Genomic DNA, 19,792 nt, shown 5'->3' with positions numbered 1-19,792 from the left:
TAGGCTAAACCAATATGAACGTAAAATTATCAGCTGACCGAACTCAAAAGTTTATATTGAACATATGTGTAGCCTAAATAACATAGGCTAATTGGTTTAATATGCCTGACTTTAGGTCTAGTTTGATTTTTTCTTGGCACAATGCAGGAATAAAATAGCATCTGTGTCAGTATTCAGACGGGAGCGCCTGCATAGCCACTGCGCCCTGCTGCACTGAAGGAGCGCTCGCTCGCAGCACTTGTTGCTGAAATGCATAGAATTCTCTTGGAAAGGTGCTGTAGTCGGGGGAATGCCTGGCCTTATTTCTCCCAAAAGGAAAGTAGATTTTCCTCTGCTGATCCGTCTATACAGAAGTTTGTAGAGGAATACTTCTGTACACTTCATCCAGAATTAGTGTATCCGATTCCTCCTCCCATTCTGTGAAGTCAGTAGGCTTTTTCGTTGGTGCGCCAGCTATGAATATAAAAACAGTACAACCGCCCGCCACCCGCCCGAATTTAATTAAAATATTATTTTTTCGTAACGTCATCCGCCCGATCCGCGGTTTATCCGCGGAGTCCGCGGCTATAACCGCCAACCGCGCATCTCTAGTATGTAATCAGTCTTTGACAACCCTCCGGTGGTGCGAGTGTAATTAGTCAGAATGAGGAAGCATGTGTGTACGAGTGGAGTGCATGTATGAAAATGTAGTCCATGAATGGTGGATTTGTAGTCCATAAGTGTTTGTGTGTGGGATAAAGCGATCAATAAAGTTACGATCGCTGGTAATCGTGACATCCACATTACTCCTATTTAACCTAGTTTAAATGTCACTTGTTACAGCGGAATACTAGTATGTACTGTCATCATGGCAAAGATAAAAGAAATCAGTAATTAGAAATGAGTTATTAAATTATTATTTTTAGAAATGTGTTAAAAAACTATAATTAATATTTTTATTACCAATTGAATAATATTCTTTTTTTAGTATGTATTGATCAAATTTTGAATAATTTTATACATATATATATATATATATATGTGTGTGTGTGTGTGTGTGTGTGTGTGTGTGTGTGTGTGTGTGTAATCACTGTTTTCTTTCATTGTTTATGTTACCTGCAATTCTTTGGCAGTACAACTTGAGTGAGAGTGAGAGTGAGAACGAGAGACACACACACACACACACACACACACACACACACACACACACACACACACACACACACACACACACACACACACACACGTACAAATAATTCTAAATTGCTATAATTTAATTCTAAAATGTTGATGATTAAACTGTTAATTATAATTAATTAACATGTTTTATTGTTTGTTTGTTTTTAATCAATACTACCATGTAATGTGTTTTCATAAGTTCTACTTAATGTTAACACCACAAATGCTTTGGCAATACAATTGCAACATTGTTCATGCCAATAAAGCAGTGTGTTTGTGTGTGTGTGTGTGTGTGTGTGTGTGTGTGTGAGAGAGAGAGAGAGAGAGAGAGAGAGAGAGAGAGAGTTAAACTATAAAACGCAACTTCAATAGTTACAAGGAAAAAACAGATTGTATCCTTCTGATTGCACAATACATTAACGCCTGTCACAAAAAGAGAGGGTACCAATAAAAACAGCAACGATACGCTTACACACAAACACATACCCACTTCTAAACGGTTATAAATGAATCACTGTAAAAATACTGATATTATTATTGTTTTGTCCTAAAATCTTAATTGCTAATTATTTACTGTGTCTATATAGATCATTTTGAGGGATGTAAACAAAAACAATGGTCCCAGCGTATTTCCTGCTTTACATTTTTAATTTCTAGAGCTTCTGAGAATCCAAAAAGAGCCACATGGTGATAAATAATGTCATGATAGCTGTTTTAAAATTAAGATATGATTGAATTGCTTCTCGTTGCAGTTATGAAATAGTTTGATAACAAGCAGGAAATGCTCATGCCAAAGACATCACCACAATGAAATGGTCTATAAACATCTTCTTTTATTATAAACTTCATGAATGCTTTGGCAATACATTTTTCATGCCAATAAAGCATTTTTTAAATTTGAGAGAGAGAGGAGGAGAGAGCGAGCGAGAGTGAGGGAGTTTGAGGTGCTTCCCCTTCTGATTTGGAGTATTTTTTGCAGGTGTACTTAAACACTGCATCACTTATGTTCAAAAATTCCATCTGACTTCACCCTCCACATTACCATAAAACGTGCGGCGCCAGATTTCTTAAGCAGCAGATTTTCATACGCGCTGCTGCCCACCAGAGGCCCTCTAGCAATCCAGAGGCGCCAAAAACATGCAGTTACTGTCAGTGATGCAAATGACACCCAGTCCAAAACAAAGAGTCGCAGATCTTTCCCCAAAAACACACCTGAATTTCAGCAAACCCAGCATTTCTCACTTACCTCAGCAAGAGAAACCATGCACGAACTGCTGGAAATTCTCAGATTTACATTTTGTATATGCAGCAGCGGATGAATATTGTACAAAAATGAAAATGTTTTGCTTGGAAATTTGAAGAAATACTTTTTCCTGACTAATACGTTGTTCAAAAATCTTCAAATTGCATTAAATAGATTTTTTTTCAAATGTTGTAATGATTTATTTTGATAATCATCATCATATAACCGTTATTTTGAGTATCTCCTTGAGTTAAAAAATTAATCCCATCTGAACTTGTCGAATTCTGTGCAATCGTATGCTGTGTGATTCTGTATTTAAGCTGGCAAAAATTGTTTTAAAATGTATTTACTTGTAAACAAGGGCTGGGCGATATGGCGAAAATGTAATCCCAATAATTGTTTTGCATATTGAATGATAAACAGTATATATTTCAATATAAGTTGTTGCTTCCAGATTTAAAAGAGTACAACAAAGACAGAAGCCACAAAAAACTAAGGGTCCATTAAATGGCATAACATATTCTCAGATGATAAATAAAAAAAACACCCTTTTAGATTCCCATTGTTGCACATTTCTGCTGTGGGATTGGTTCGTATATCAATATGGAGTAAAAAACCTTGAGCTTATCATTGTTATTGACACAGATTTGATCAGGATTCGATATAATATCATTTATCAACCAAGCCCTATTATAAACCCTGAATTTATATGATAAAATGCAGTAAAAAAGGTAAATGTTATAATTGGGGTCTTTTTTGACACATTACTTCTGTTAGACTTTAATAATCGATTACTCTGTATAATAATAGTTAGGTTTGCTCATCTTGTTGTAGTGGTTACTTTCTCGTATTTTATCTTATTGTTTTAATTCAGTGTTTTACAAAATTTTAAACGTATTTTATTTGTGCATATTTTATGGAATTTATTGTTTTTATTTATTACTGTCATCAACCTCTGCAATCTTTGTAACATTAAAAGGAGAAATGTTTTGACATTTCTAATTGGTGACAATTATACCATGTATGAAATGGGTGGGGTTGTGTTTTTTATGTATTTTTTTGCAAATCATTATTGTTATGTCGACATGGTAGTGCAGTGGGGAGCACGATTGCCTCAACAGGTATGTTTTTCTGTGTGTTTGCATGTTCTCCCCGTGTTGATGTGGGTTTCTTCTGGGTGCTCTGGTTTCCCACACAGTTCAAAGACATGCATTAAACGTCAAATGAAAAACTAAATTACCCATATATTAGTGTGTGTGTGGATAAGTTGGATAAGTCTGCATAGGTTGGTGGTTCATTCTGCTGTGGCCACCACTGATGAATAATGGGATTAAGCCGAAGGAAATAAACAAAACTACATCTCTATATGCTTATAAACCATGAATTTATGTGATAAAATGCAGTAAAATGTAAATATTACGAAACATAAATACAATTTAAAAGATTGTTTTTCTTTTTATTATTATTATTTATTTATCGCTTTAGAATATAACAAATCAACTCAATTAACTTAAGGAACATCCATCCTTTCATCTTTAAAACAAATGCTACAGGGCAGTATGACGTTGTTTCTTTCTGTACTTACCACTGCTTACCTCGTGTTACATATGGACGCTTTTCTGCTGTTACCAGTTTGGCCAGTAGCTCACCATGTACGTCGGTGGACTTGAGACACAGATCGGAGATGACTGCGACAATGGGTTTCAAGTCTGGCAAAGAACGATTCCAGAAAGCAGATAAGACAAAAACAGAAGCCAAAATATAAAATGAACAAGTAAATAACAGTGAGAATAAAGTTAAATCTGAAAATGAAGTAAAAATCAGGCCTCACGAGGGCTTTTCTGTTTGTGGATTGCTTTTGAAAATACTGTCGGCTGGGTTTAGGGAAGTGCATTGGTCGATCTGTACTTTTTAAAACATTATTGGTTGGGTTTAGAGAATTGGGTGGGATTATCAGTCAGTTGGTCAGTCAGTTGACAGCGGCCTCTGGTGGATATACGCGAGAACAGCAGGCGCTAATGGCACTCGCGTGAGAAATTGTAAATCTCAAAGAGCATACACAGCAGCCTCTGGTGGATTCGTGAAAACAAAAACGTAGCTGGGACATATTTGACGCTCTGCAGAATTGTATATAGGAGTACGTAATCAGAATGAGCCTGGGTTGCTTTTGGTAAATAAAGGGTCTGATACTTCACCTCTAAAAGATAAAGAATGGCTTTCTATTATGAAATTTAAAACAATTCATTTCTGTGATGCAAAAGCTGAATTTTCATCATCCTCCTGAAATCATTAATGATATTTGATTATTATCCATGACAATGGTACAATTTCACAGTTTTTTCTGTAAATAAAATACTGCTAAAATGCTTTTCCTGCATCAAGATTTTGTCTAGTTTCTAGTCTAAATATCTAAAAATAAATCAAATCTAAGTCTAGAAGCCTTTTCAAGACAAGTGAAAATATTGTTTTGTTTTCAGAATTAATAATTCAAGCTTGAAAGAATTGGTTTTGCTAGGACAGAAGCTTCTAAAAAGTTTTTAAAAATTTGGGGCCTCTTCCTTGCTTATTTTTTAAAGAGTTGAAAGTAGGGCACCTATGAATCATGGACAATTTTACTCTTACTTTTACACTCCATTATCAATGTTTCGAGTTTGACCAAGTAAAATATATTATTTATATTTATATATATATATATATATTATATGTGATTTACCCTGGCGGTGTGGTGGCACAGTGGGTAGGGTAGCACTGTCGCCTCACAGCAAGAAGGTTGCTGGTTCGAGCCTGGGTCAGTTGCCATTTCTGTGTGGAGTTTGCATTTTCTCCTTGTGTTCATGTGGGTTTTCTTCTCCGGTTTCCCCCACAGTCTAAACAAATGCACTATAGGTGAATTGGGTAAGCTAAATTGTTTGCAGTGTATGTGTGTGAAGGAGAGTGTATGGGAGTTTCCCCAGTACTTGGTTGCAGCTAAAAGGGCATTCACGGTGTAAAACATATGCTAGGTAAGTCGGTGGTTCATTCCGCTGTGGTGACCCGATTAATAAAGGGACTAAGCTGAAGAGAAAATAAATGAATGACTGAATTATTTACTGTACATGGACTTTTTTTTGTTTGTTTGTTTGTTTGTTTGTTTGTTTGTTTGTTTTTATTATTTTATGTCTTTTTTAATTAATTGACCTATTTAATTTTATTTGTTATCATTTGTATAAAAGTTTTATAGATCATATAAATGTTTTTTGTGCTTATAAAAAAATTATAAATATAAAATAATAATAATAAAAATTTTAAATATTCACAGTTTTTCCCTTAAATCTGAACATGGGGTGAGAAAAGTAATCTTATATCAAATTGAAAACAAGATTTTTTAAATAACCCCACAGCCAGATTTTTGGACTTTGATTTTTACATTTTCGACACTTAATTTTGACTTATTATTTCTCCACTTGTTTCAAAACTGCTTCTTGATTTAGAAATACTTGCGTTTTAAAGAAACACTCACTTACTTTTGACTTGCAACAATTTAAACGCATTTACTGTAACACATCTATATTATTAGGCCTAAATATGATGCATACTTGCATGAAAGAAAGTCATCTATCTTTTTTTTTTTTTCTTTGACGGCCAGTGCTCGATTTTTATTTGTCATATTATCTGATGGGCGTTTAGAAGCAGATCTGAAGGGAACAGGCGCTCAGATGAGCATCTGTGTATGTTGTCTGTCTAGTGATGATCAGAATTCAGTGCAAGGCCTTGAGAAGAAGCTCTGACTGAATCGTGATGTGTGATGTGTGTGTGTGTAGGTGGAATATCCAGTAAGCGCAAAAAAAAAACACAATAGCAAAACATCCATTCACATCTCTGTGGCTTCTCGTCTTACTCACACACACTGCCCAACATGATTGCAACAGGTTGTGCTCGGTAAACATGCTAACGACTTTCCCCAAACAGATCACAACATATTACTGGACAAACCTCCAAAGAAAAAAATATAATCCGACAGGGCGGTGAAGTGTGACATTATTTATTTACGTATGGATAAAATACAAAGGGTTTCATTTCAGATTGTGCTCAGTCATTTATTTTGTGGTGTCATAAAAGAGAATGTTTACAATAATAATTCATAATTAAATAATTTTAGAATTTATGAGTGCAATATTACAGCCATTAATGGGATGCAGACAAAAACATGAATAATAGCATTATGAGAAAGACGCAATCTCGAAAGTACAATGTTAACACTTTCAATATTTCTATATTGAAACCTGTAATCATCAGTTTTTGAATGTTTTTTTATTAATATGCATTTAAGATTTCTACCTTTTTTATCAATCATTTGCCCTGAAGTTCTAAATAAAGAGAGGAATATGGTCACGTATGAATTTCTGAGCTTTTAATTTGAAATGTAAAAAGATGCGGTTAATATATAAGCTATTAAATCGATAGAGTTTACAGTATGGTGCTATACAGTGCATCCGGAAAGTACTGATAGCACTTCACTATTTCCACATTTGTTTATGTTACAGCCTTATTCCAAAATGGATTAAATTAATTTATTTCCTCAAAAATCTTCACACAATACCCCATAATGACAATGTGAAAAAAGAGTTTTTGAAATTGTTGCAAATTTATTACATATGAAAAAAAAAAATCAGATGTACATCAGTATTCACAGCCTTTGATCAATACTTTGTTGATGCACCTTTGTCAGCGTTTACAGCCTCAAGTCTTTTTGAATTTGATGCCACAAGCTTGGCACATCTGTCTTTGGGAATTTTTGCCCATTCCTCTTTGCAGCACCTCTCAAGCTTTATCAGGTGGGATGGGAAGCGACAATGCACAGTAATTTTCAGATCTCTCCAGAGATGTTCAATAGGATTTATGTCTGGGCTCTGGCTGGACCACTCAAGGACATTTACTGAGTTGTTGTGAAGCCACTCCATTGATATTCTGGCGGTGTGATTTGGGTCATTGTCCTGCTGTAAGATAAACCGTCGCCCCATCTTTCCCTCTATCCTGACTAGTCTTCCAGATCCTGCTGCTGAAAAACATCCCCCACAGCATGATGCTGCCACCACCATGCTTCACTGTAGGGACGGTATTAGCCTGGTGATGAGCGATGCCTGGTTTTCTCCAAACAAAACGCCTGGCATTCACTTTAAAGAGTTCAATTTTAGTCTCATCAGAGCAAGGATGAAGTGCCCTATCATACAGCCGGCGCAAAGTGGCGAAAGGCGCGATGCAGTTGTTGTTTGCTAGTTTCAAGTCAGTGCAAGAGTCGTTTTGAGGTTTTGCGCCACACTGTTTAAATAGCAAATGCATTTGCGCTCATATGTGCGCCCATAGGCGTTCTGGTCGAAAAAGGATGGCCTTCTGAGGTGCGTTGCTATTTTGAGAAACTATAATAGATTTTTCAATAGACCAAAACAAAGCCGGTCTAAAGTCCAGCGCTGAGTTGCGCCTCGCTTACACACTGCTTAATACACACAAGATGTAGAGCAATACGCAAATATCTTTACATATAAAAAATAATTAAAATATTAAGGATAAATATAGTATATAATAAGAATATATATATATATATATATATATATATATATATATATATATATATATATATATATGATATAAATACAAAGGATTAAAATATTACAAAACATATTATTTTCTAGCCTACATAAATATGAAAAACCATACTTTGTTTCATTCTTCATCTCGGGAGGCTTTATCAGTTCATTCAATTTGCTTTTGTATAATGTTATTATTATTATCAGTATTATTTATTATATCCATATTTATATTTGTTTTATTAAAGACAAGCTTAGATTTGCCCACCTGTCAGGTTTTAGACCATATGGGGCACAGCAGGTGTATTTGGATATAACTCAGGTTTTTGACCACACTTTCGTTATTATTGTTGATTTATTTGTTTGCTGAAAATTAGAACGGAATTTATAAATAGTTTTAAAACAAATAATTGCACTAAACAAAAAATAATTATTTATAGGCTAATTGATGTCTGTGCATACAAGCTTTCCCCATATCCACGAGAGCGAAAGTGAAACTAAATGATTTATCTCTCATTCTCGCGCTGCAGATGCTCTGTTTAGCTGTTTTCTTGCAAGTGAAATGTTTAGTTTTTCCACTTACACTTATTTTACGTCATGTAAATAGCATATGTGCCATGGCGCAACGTAACTGGCTCCTAAAGGGAATTTTCCGTCCTTGTATTAGCAAAATTGGATTCTGACACGCCCTGAAAACGTTTGCGCCCTGCGCTTTGCGCATGGACCATCAAAATAGAGCCCGAGATGTTTCTTATGGTCTGAGAGTCCTTCAGATGCCTTTTGGCAAATTCCAGGCGGGGAGTGGCTTCCGTCTGCCCACTCTACCATACAGGCCTGATTGGTGGATTAACGCACAGATGGTTGTCCTTCTGTAAGGTTCTCCTTTCTCCACAGAAGAATGCTGGAGCTCAGACAGAGTGACCATCGGGTTATTGATCACCTCCCTGACTAAGGCCCTTCTCCCCCAATCATTCAGCTTAGATGGCCGATGAGTCCTGGTGGTTCTAAACATCTTCCATTTACGGAGGATAGCACCACTGTGCTCATGGAACTTTCAGAGCAGCAGAAATGTTTCTGCAACCTTCCCCAGCCTTGTGCCTCCTTTGTCTTCATGCTTGGTTTGTGTTTTGACATGCACTGTCAACCCTGGGACCTTATATAGACAGGTGTATGCCTTTTCAAATCGTGTCCAATCAACTGAATTGACCACAGGTGAACTCCAATGAAGCTGCTGAAACATCTCAAGAATGATCAGTGGAAACAGAATGTACCTGAACTCAATTGTGATTTTTCAGGTTTTTTATTTTTAATAAATTTGCAACAGTTTCAAAAACTCTTTTTTCACATTGTCATTATGGGATATTGTGTGTAGAATTTTGAGGAAATAAATTAATTTAATCCATTTTAAAATAAGGCTGAAACATAAAAAAGTGGAAAAAGGGAAGCGCTATCAATACTTTCTGGATGCACTGTATCATGATAAATATCATTAACAGGATATGAGATGACTTTTATTGGGATATTACATTTTTGTCTAAAATTTAATTCAAATTTAATTCAGAAGCATCAAATATGTAGTTACAGTTCCAGCAAATTTGATATCACGGCATTCAGCTCAAAAGGGCTCCCACAATAGGTTTACATCAATCAAAGGTCAAAAAACATTTTCAGTTACTCATAATAATTATTACATCTTCAGATCTTTTTTCTTAGTGTCTGAAATGATTGGCTTAAGGTTTCACTTTCTGTAACCCCTCCTTTCCCAGAGCTTACTTTGCTCTGATTGGTCAGATCACAGAATGGTCTGAAATAATTGGTTTAGGGATCCACTTTCTCTAAACCCTGCCTTTCCCAGATCTGCCATTCCCAGATCTTATGACCTGGTCTAAAATGCTACTCTCCTCTCATTGGCCAGATTACATTCTAGTCTGAAATAGGTGGTTTAATGATCCACTTTTTGTCTTAACTCCGCCTTTCCCAGGTCCTACGCTGATTGGTCGGACCACAGTCTGGTCTGAAATGGTGCGTTTAGGGATCCACTTTCTCTAAACCACACCTTTCTTAGATCCTACTCTACTGTTATTGGTCAGATCACATTCTAGTCTGGAATGGTTGGTTTAAGGATCCACTTTCTGTAAACTCTACCTTTGCCCAGATCCTACTCTCTTCTGATTGGTCAGATTACAGTCTGGTCTAAAATAGTTGCTTTAGGTATCCACTTTCTGTAAACCCCGCCTTTTCTAGGTCCTACTCTGCTCTAACTGGTCAGATCATATTCTAGTCTAAAATGGTTGGTTTAAGGATCCACTTTCTGTAAACTCCACCTTTCCCAGATAATACTCTTCTCTGATTAATCAGATTATGGTCTGGTCTGAAATGGTTGGCTTAGGGACCCACTTTCTCTAAACCATGCCTTTCCCAGATCCTACTCTGCTCTGATTGGTCAGTTTACGGTCTGGTCTGAAATGGTTGTTTTAGGGATCCACTTTCTCTAAACCATCCCTTATCCAGATCCTCTGCTCTGATTGGTCAGATTACATTTTAATCTGAAATTGTTAGTTAAAAATCCACTTTCTGTAAACTTCACCTTTCTCAGATCTTACTCTTCTCTGATTGGTCAGTTTACGGTCTGGTCTGAAATGGTTGGCTTAGGGATCCACTTTCTCTAAACCATGCCTTTCCCAGATCCTACTCTCCTCTGATTGGTCAGATTACAGTCTGGTCTGAAATGGTTGATTTAGGGGTCCACTTTCTGTAAACCCCGCCTTTTCCAGGTCTTACTCTGTTCTGATTGGTCAGATCACATTCTAGTCTGCAATAGTTGGTTTAATGATCCACTTTTTGTCTAAACCCCACCTTTCCCCACATCATACACTGCTCTGATTGATCAGATCACGGTCTGATCTGAAATGGTTGGTTTAAGGATCCACTTTCTTTAAAATGTTGTCAAAAACTGTTTAACATTATATAGCAATTATACACCTAAACAATAACTCAGAACTGCAGAGTGAAGCTGCAAATATTTTCAGCCGTAAACAGCTTGTTTTACTGCTTAATGTTAAAAATTAATATTTTTCTTTATTACATTATTTTTATTATTTAGCATTATCATAAACACAATTGTTTGTAGAGCAAGTAGTTTCATCGATACTTATTTGTTATTGCTAGTCATTTCCCCATTGGCAAATAAATCTGTAGGTCTAAAACAATCACAGAAAAGAGCTTATATTGCAGAAAAAGGTCAGTATTGTTATGATGATTCCTAATGTTGATTTAAAAACAACATCATATCGTAATTGGTTGGTGTAATTTACAGGATATCATGGTTTACACAAATACGTCATTAGATTTAGCGGGATTTATTAACTTTGGCAAAAACTGCCTTAAAGTGATGAAACTAAACTCCTATTTACATTATATCTACACTTCATTGTTAATACTTAAGGAAGATGCAATATAAATCTCTTACCTATATCATATCTGCATTTTGTTTACGATAAGAGAATTAGCGAGTGAGTAGATTCCAGTCAGTGTGCACGTACGCTCAAAACTCCGATGTTTCAAGCAATGACTAATCTACCGCCTCTGATTGGCTGTTGCGTTCATAGGAGCAACAGAAATGTTTGTGATTAATTAAAAGTTGGTGCCGTTGATCTTAGTGAAATACCATGGATTTTTTGAGATGGCTTTAATTTATTTGTCATTTTTTTGTCCCGTTATCTTGAAAGAAATGAAAGCGATGTTGTGGTTGTGGTATGTAGAGTGTGTCAGTAGGTTGAAGTAAAGGTCAATTTTCAAAGCCTATAGGTTTTACGGAGTTTTTTTTCTCTCTTAACTAGAATTAAGGGTAGTTTATTCTCAAAACTATATCAAAATGCAATATAAAACAACATATATCAACTTAATAGACACTAAGCAAGTATATAATGGCACAACACACTAAACAAACACTTTTTAAAGAGCTTCAGTTTGTCCTTCAACTCATGAATGAGAGCATAGAAGTCTTCAGAAACCTCTTGAATCAAACTTGAAAAGTGATTCCTTAAGATATCAAGTTTACCCACAGTTTTCGGTGATTCCCGACGCTTTTCCAGCACAGATGGTCACACTGAAGATGCGAAGACATTCTGCAGAGAGAGAAAAAAAAAAAAAAAGAGGAAAAATGTTTTTACATTGCCTGACTGAAGAAAAGATTGAATATATGAAACTGTGGTAGGTCTAATAATAAACACCACACCTATAACTTCACATTAATTTATTAATAGAGGAGTGTCGAAACAGACATCAGGCCACACACAAACAGAGCCCGTCTGGATTTCATGTCTGATAACTCAGAACATTAAGATAAAAATACTGAAATATTAAAATATTCAATGCTAAATTAAGTAAATAAAAAAACTAACCACAATAAAAAAAGATAAATGACAAAGTACATAAAAACTGACAATTCAAAATGAATGAATTACTGAATACAATACCTGACAAAAGTCTTGTCGCCTATCTAGTTTAGGGAATAACAAATAATAACTTGACGTCTAGTTGATCGTTTGGTATCAGAAGTGACTTATATGAAAGGCAAAGGCCTCTAGATTACGCTTATTTTACCAAAATAAAATATGATCATGCCTTGATTTTTAATGATTTAATTAGGACAGTAAGGTCTGACTTTACTTAGACAAAAGTCTTGTCACTTAACAGAAATAATTTACAGTATAGAATATAAAGTCATGCTGCAGTGGAAAAAGAGTAAATATCGTGCATGATTCCCATGAGCTTGGAGGACTGCATCCATACATCTCTGCAATGACTCAAATAACTGATTAATAAAGTCATCTGGAATGGCAAAGAAAGCGTTCCTGCAGGACTCCCAGTGTTCATCAAGATTCTTTGGATTCCTCTTCAATGCCTCCTCTTCCTTTATCTTACCTCAGACATGCTCAAAAATGTTCATGTCTGGTGACTGGGCTGGCCAATCCTGGAGCACCTTGATCTTCTTTGCTTTCAGGAACTTTGATGTGGAGGCTGAAGCATGAGAAGGAGCGCTATCCTGCTGGAGAATTTGTCCTTTCCTGTGATTTGTGATGGGCAGCACAAATGTCTTGATACCTCGGGCTGTTGATGTTGCCGTCCACTCTGCAGATCTCTCACACACCCCCATACTGAATGTAACCAAACCAGGATTTTTTCCTTCACCAAACTTGACTGATTTTGTGAGAATCTTGGGTCCATGCTGGTCCCAGTAGGTCTTCTGCAGTATTTTTGATGATTGGGATGCAGTTCAACAGATCGACCTTCTGACACTTTTCTAAATGATTAACTATAAGTCGAGTTATTATTTGTTACTCTTACAACTGGGATCGATGACAAGACTTTTGTCTGGTAGTTTAAACTAAAAATACAGAAAAGGATAAATGCTTAAGTAAATAAAGGAATACTTACTAGCACTAAAGCAATACAATATTACCATATATTTAAAATAAATACCAGATAAAATGTGTTAATGCTATAAATATATAAAATATATAACAAAATTATTGACAATGAAATAGTAAACTGACAAATAATACAAAATTAATTAAAATAAAATGGCAAAATCTGAACATTAAAGCATGAAATAAATTAAAAAGGTCCATTAATAAATAATAAATAATATTTATTGATAAACACAAAAATATTGAAAACCAAATATATATTATTACTCTTTTATATGTAATTAATTATTAACAACAAAAAGAAGAAGAAACTAAAAAATGGCCCTAATGCTGAAATATGACAAAGTGAAAAAAGAAAACTTGAGAAAAAAATAAAATAAAATAGATAAAAATAAATGAAGGAAAAAATCTGAAATTTTTTAATTAAATATAAAAACCTTGACCACTTGAGATAATAAGTTTTTAACTAAATACATATCAAGATACAAATATTATGCTGAAATACTAAAAAATTATCCAAAAATTGCATGCTGAAATAGAAAACTAAACACAAAAGAAGGAAAAAAAGAAGGACGGGCGGACGGACGGACAGATAGATGGATAGATAGATAGATAGATGGATAGATAGATAGATAGATAGATAGATAGATAGATAGATAGATAGATAGATAGATAGATAGATAGATAGATAGATAGATAGATAGATAGATAGATAGATAGATAGATAGATAGATAGATAGATCGAAGGATGGATAGACGGACGGACAGACAGACAGACAGACAGACAGACAGACAGACAGACAGACAGACAGACAGACAGACAGACAGACAGACAGACAGATAGATAGATAGATAGATAGATAGATAGATAGATAGATAGATAGATAGATAGATAGATAGATAGATAGATAGATAGATAGATAGATAGATGGAAGGACAGACAGGTGGATGGAGTAGACGGACGGACGGACAGATAGATGGATAGATAGATAGATAGATAGATAGATAGATAGATAGATAGATAGATAGATAGATAGATAGATAGATAGACAGACAGATAGATGGACAGATGGACAGATGGATAGATGGATAGATAGATAGATAGATAGATAGATAGATAGATAGATAGATAGATAGATAGATAGATAGATAGATAGATAGATAGATAGATAGATCGAAGGATGGATAGACGGACGGACAGACGGACGGACGGACAGACAGACAGACAGACAGACAGACAGACAGACAGACAGACAGACAGACAGACAGACAGACAGACAGACAGACAGACAGACAGACAGATAGATAGATAGATAGATAGATAGATAGATAGATAGATAGATAGATAGATAGATAGATAGATCGAAGGACGGACGGACGGACGGACGGACGGACGGACGGACGGACAGACAGACAGACAGATAGATAGATAGATAGATGGAAGGACAGACAGGTGGATGGAATAGACGGACGGACGGACAGATAGATGGATAGATAGATAGATAGATAGATAGATAGATAGATAGATAGATAGATAGATAGATAGATAGATAGATAGATAGATAGATAGATAGATGGACAGATGGACAGATGGACAGATGGACAGATGGATAGATGGATAGATGGATAGATAGATAGATAGATAGATAGATAGATAGATAGATAGATAGATAGAAGGATGGATGGATAGAAAGGTAGGCAGGCAGGCTGGCAGGCGGATAGACAGACAGACAGACAGACAGACAGACAGACAGACAGACAGACAGACAGACAGACAGACAGACAGACAGACAGACAGACAGACAGATAGATAGATAGATAGATAGATAGATAGATAGATAGATAGATAGATAGATAGATATAGATGGAAGGATGGACGGATGGATGGATGGATGGATGGAATGCAGTATAGGTTTACAACAGAACAGTGAAAGGCAGAGCACTGAAATACAGAAATAAATAACAATAATTACAGGAACGGCAGGATCTCAGAGCGGTGTTATAATAATCTGCTGAGGATTTCTGCAGTTTGTGGGTCAGTGCGGTCGCTCTCATGAGCTGTTTGTGTTCAGATCTGCCTGTTGAATTCACACACTCCTCGAGGTAGGACTCGATGGCACTGGATCAACATTTTCTTTCCCTCGTGCGCTCGCAGAAACAGGGTGAGGAGCAGATTCTGACGGCCGCCCACATCACAAACATGTTCTGCCAGAAAGACGCATTTTTAAGAGGCTGGAACTGCTAAGCAGAAGGTCAGACATTTGATCAAAGCAGCTTTCAGAGCTCAGGAAAGCTGATCAACCCAATTCTCAGGAACTAAAGACCGAAAATGAACAAACAAGCAGCCCACTCAACCCGGCTTAACTGTGAAGATCAAAATCCAGCTCTGATAATTATACAGTACACAAAAATATGCTCGATATGTACAATGACTCATGATTAATGCCACAGTATGTACATTTTTTTACATTAACACATCCAATAACCACAAGATCAGTGTTGTATACAGTTGAAGTCAGAGTTATTAGCCCCATACCTGTCAACATTGGGATGTGAAAATAAGGGATAATTATTAATAATTATTTTGAGTTTTTGTTTGATTACATTAAATAGCATAGTTGTCACTTTAAAAAATGCAAATATTTATAAAATTATTCAAATGTTTTTCTACATTTTTATGCTCATTAGAGACAAAATTTGTTTTGTTAAAAAGAAAACCCACCAATATCGACATGTTTAGATATTATTATTATTATTGTTATTATTATTATTATTGTGTGTATATGTCTGTTCAAACACGCACCCAAAACCTAGAGTCCACTTTCGCTCTGCTTCAAATCGAGTGTACAGAATTCATTTGGGAAACAGCATCTGTTTATCAGTATGGTATGGAAGCATATGAGTAGCATAATTCAATTCAAAATGTAATATGCAAAATGGCAATGCAATATGTTAAATGGCAATGTATTTCTGTATTTGAATTTGCATTTTCCAAGACATATGTGCAATGTTTGGTGCAGAATGAAAATGTAAATTAAATTACATTGTTTGCATTTCTCATTTCAAACACTGTTTTAATATGTAAATTGTATCCACATTTTAAAGCTTTATAAGTAGCAAAATTAAATTGAAAATGCTATACACAAACTTAATTTGATGTGAATAAAGTACAAGCAGAAACTGTAGCAAAATGATAATTTAAATGTTATTTGTCCTAAATGCATTTACGCTCGCGTCTAGGAAACGCAGGATTACATTTTCAGCATAACAGCATGGGATGTGTGTAGCAAAATTAATTTTGAAATGTAAAATGCAAAACGATAATGCAATATGTAAAAGGCAGTGTATTTCTGCATTTCAATTAGCATTTTCCAAGACATATGTGCAATGTTTGCTGCAGAATGAAAATGAAAATGAAAAAAAAACATAATGCATTTTCATTTAACACATCGCAACGAATGAAAGCCGATTTGAAATTGAAAATGCATTCTGGCCTGGCCACGCCCACAGACGGCCACCGTTGCTGCAAGGCGGGTTTTAGGTTATGTCGTCACAGCTGCCGCGAGGACTATTAGGGACATTTGGCAGCATAAACATGGCGAAGTCTGTTCCTCAGCGGCTTCGTGAAGCTGCACGAGCCCTCGAGCGTGAACTGGGAAACACTTTAGAAAAGCAATCACCTCCTAGCTCAGTAAAGTTGGCCTTAGGTTTGATATTCGCGCACGCAGTTTTAGGGATCATCTGCGATTTACATCAACAGAACCAAAACGCACAGTAACGCAAAGCAGAAAAAAATTGAGGAGATTCCAATAAATGGTTAGAGGCCAGACTGATTTAATACAGGTAGCAAAGCTACTATACCTCTAACTATATGGTACATACAATGCAGAAATAGGCAATAGCTCTTGTCATAAGCATACAGTACACATCAGCTAAAGCCCCTTTAGGTTCTGTCGATGTAATTTGCAGATGATCCCTAAAACTGCGTGCGCGAATATCAAACCTTAAGCCAAGTTTACTGAGCTAGGAGGTGATTGGTTTTCTAAACTATTTCCCAGTTCACGCTCGAGGGCTCGTGCAGCTTCACGAAGCCGCTGAGGAACAGACTTCGCCATGTTTATGCTGCCAAATGTCCCTAATAGTCCTCGCGGCAGCTGTGACGACATAACCTAAAACCCGCCTTGCAGCAACGGTGGCCGTCTGTGGGCGTGGCCAGGCCAGAATGCATTTTCAATTTCAAATCGGCTTTCATTCGTCGCGATGTGTTAAATGAAAATGCATTATGTTTTTTTTTCATTTTCATTTTCATTCTGCAGCAAACATTGCACATATGTCTTGGAAAATGCTAACTGAAATACAGAAATACACTGCCTTTTACATATTGCATTATCGTTTTGCATTTTACATTTCAAAATTAATTTTGCTACACACATCCCATGCTGTTATGCTGAAAATGTAATCCTGCGTTTCCTAGACGCGAGCGTAAATGCATTTAGGACAAATAACATTTAAATTATCATTTTGCTACAGTTTCTGCTTGTACTTTATTCACATCAAATTAAGTTTGTGTATAGCATTTTCAATTTAATTTTGCTACTTATAAAGCTTTAAAATGTGGATACAATTTACATATTAAAACAGTGTTTGAAATGAGAAATGCAAACAATGTAATTTAATTTACATTTTCATTCTGCACCAAACATTGCACATATGTCTTGGAAAATGCAAATTCAAATACAGAAATACATTGCCATTTAACATATTGCATTGCCATTTTGCATATTACATTTTGAATTGAATTATGCTACTCGTATGCTTCCATAGTATGGAGCTCGTCTGACAGTGTGGAGTTTGCATGTTCTCTCCGTGTTTGCGTGGGTTCCTCCGGGTGTTCCGGTTTCCACCACATGTCCAAAGACATGCGGTACAGGTGAATTGGGTACAGTAAAATTGGCCTTAGTGTATGTGTGTGATTGAGAGTGTATGGGCGTTTCCCAGTGATGGGTTGCAGCTGGAAGGGCATCTGCTGCGTAAAACATATGCTGGATAAGTTAGTGGTTCATTCAGCTGTGACTCCAGTTTAATAAAGAGACTAAGCCGAAAAGAAAATGGATGAATGAATATTTAAACATATAAATCATAATAAAGAAATAAAATAGCAAACCATAATAAAGCCAAAAAGTTTTAATATTAGCAAAGCAAAATAGAAAAAGAAAAAAAAAAAAAAAAATATATATATATATATATATATATATATATATATATATATATATATATATATATATATATATATATATATATATATATATATATATAACTAAATATTGTACATAATTGAGTAGATAAATAACTAAAATAATTTAAAATATGTTGGGAAAAGTACAAAAATGTATTTTAAAATAATAAAAAAATATAATGGAAAAATATTTAAATTAATAAGAAGCATAGGCTATATTCATTAAATATATCAAATAAATAAATACAAATATAAACATATTTTAAGGGGCGAAGCAGTGGCGCAGTAGGTAGTGCTGTCGCCTCACAGCAAGAAGGTTGCTGGGTTGCTGGTTCGAGCCTCGGCTCAGTTGGCGTTTCTGTGTGGAGTTTGCACGTTCTCCCTGCATTCGCGTGGGTTTCCTCCGGGCACTCCGGTTTCCCCCACAGTCCAAAGACATGCGGTACAGGTGAATTGGGTAGGCTAAATTGTCCGTAATATGAGTGTGTGTATGAATGATTGTGAGGATGTTTCCCAGAGATGGGTTGCGGCTGGAAGGGCATCCGCTGTGTAAAAATTTGCTGGATAAGTTGGCAGTTCATTCCGCTGTGGCGACCCCGGATTATTAAAGGGAACAAGCCGACAAGAAAATGAAATAAACATATTTTAACACTGTTAAATGTTAAATATAAGTTTCAATGCTTTAAGATAGATAGAAATATGAAATATTAGCCCCCCTGTTTATTTTTTCCCCCAATTTCTGCTTAACGAAGAGCAGATGGTTTCAACACATTTCTAAACATAATAGTTTTAATAACTCATCTCTAATACCTGATTCTTTATCTTTGCCATGATGACAATAAATAATATTTTACTAGATATTATTCAAGACACTATCCAGCTTAAAGTGACATTTTAAGGCTTAACTAGGTTAATTAGGGTAATTAGACAGGTTAGGGTAATTAGGCAGGTTATTGTATAATGATGGTTTGTTCTAGACTATCGGAAAAAATACATAGCTTAAAGGGGCTAATAATATTGACCTTAAAATGGGTTTAAAAATTTTTAAAAACTGCTTTTATTCTATCTGAAATAAAACAAACAGGACTTTTTCCAGAAGAAAATATATTATCAGACATACTGTGAAAATTTCCTTGCTCTTAAACATCATTCGGAAAAT

General features: G+C 35.6%; 2 protein-coding genes across 11 annotated transcripts in view; both read right to left on the bottom strand.

Annotated features, from left to right (window-relative positions):
* The window catches only part of flvcr2b (FLVCR choline and putative heme transporter 2b), a 343,389-nt gene that overhangs the window by 51,263 nt on the left and 272,334 nt on the right, over window positions 1-19,792 (bottom strand). The gene's annotated exons all lie outside the window — the stretch shown is intronic.
* Window positions 1-19,792, bottom strand: part of batf (basic leucine zipper ATF-like transcription factor) — a 79,239-nt gene that overhangs the window by 36,281 nt on the left and 23,166 nt on the right. For 3 of the 10 annotated variants that reach the window (XR_015517826.1, XR_015517827.1, XM_087297476.1), the window contains exons 3-5: window positions 15,371-15,602; window positions 12,030-12,092; window positions 3,997-4,110 (exon numbers count right to left, since the gene is read on the bottom strand). The gene's annotated coding sequence lies outside the window, so the exon portion shown is untranslated. 10 annotated transcript variants of the gene reach the window in all.

Source organism: Danio rerio, chromosome 20, assembly GCF_052040795.2.
Source record: "Danio rerio strain M-AB ecotype USA chromosome 20, GRCz13ab, whole genome shotgun sequence".
Taxonomy (NCBI): Eukaryota; Metazoa; Chordata; class Actinopteri; order Cypriniformes; family Danionidae; genus Danio; species Danio rerio.
Note: the sequence above shows the minus strand (reverse complement) of the source record. Positions and strands in the feature narration are given on the sequence as shown.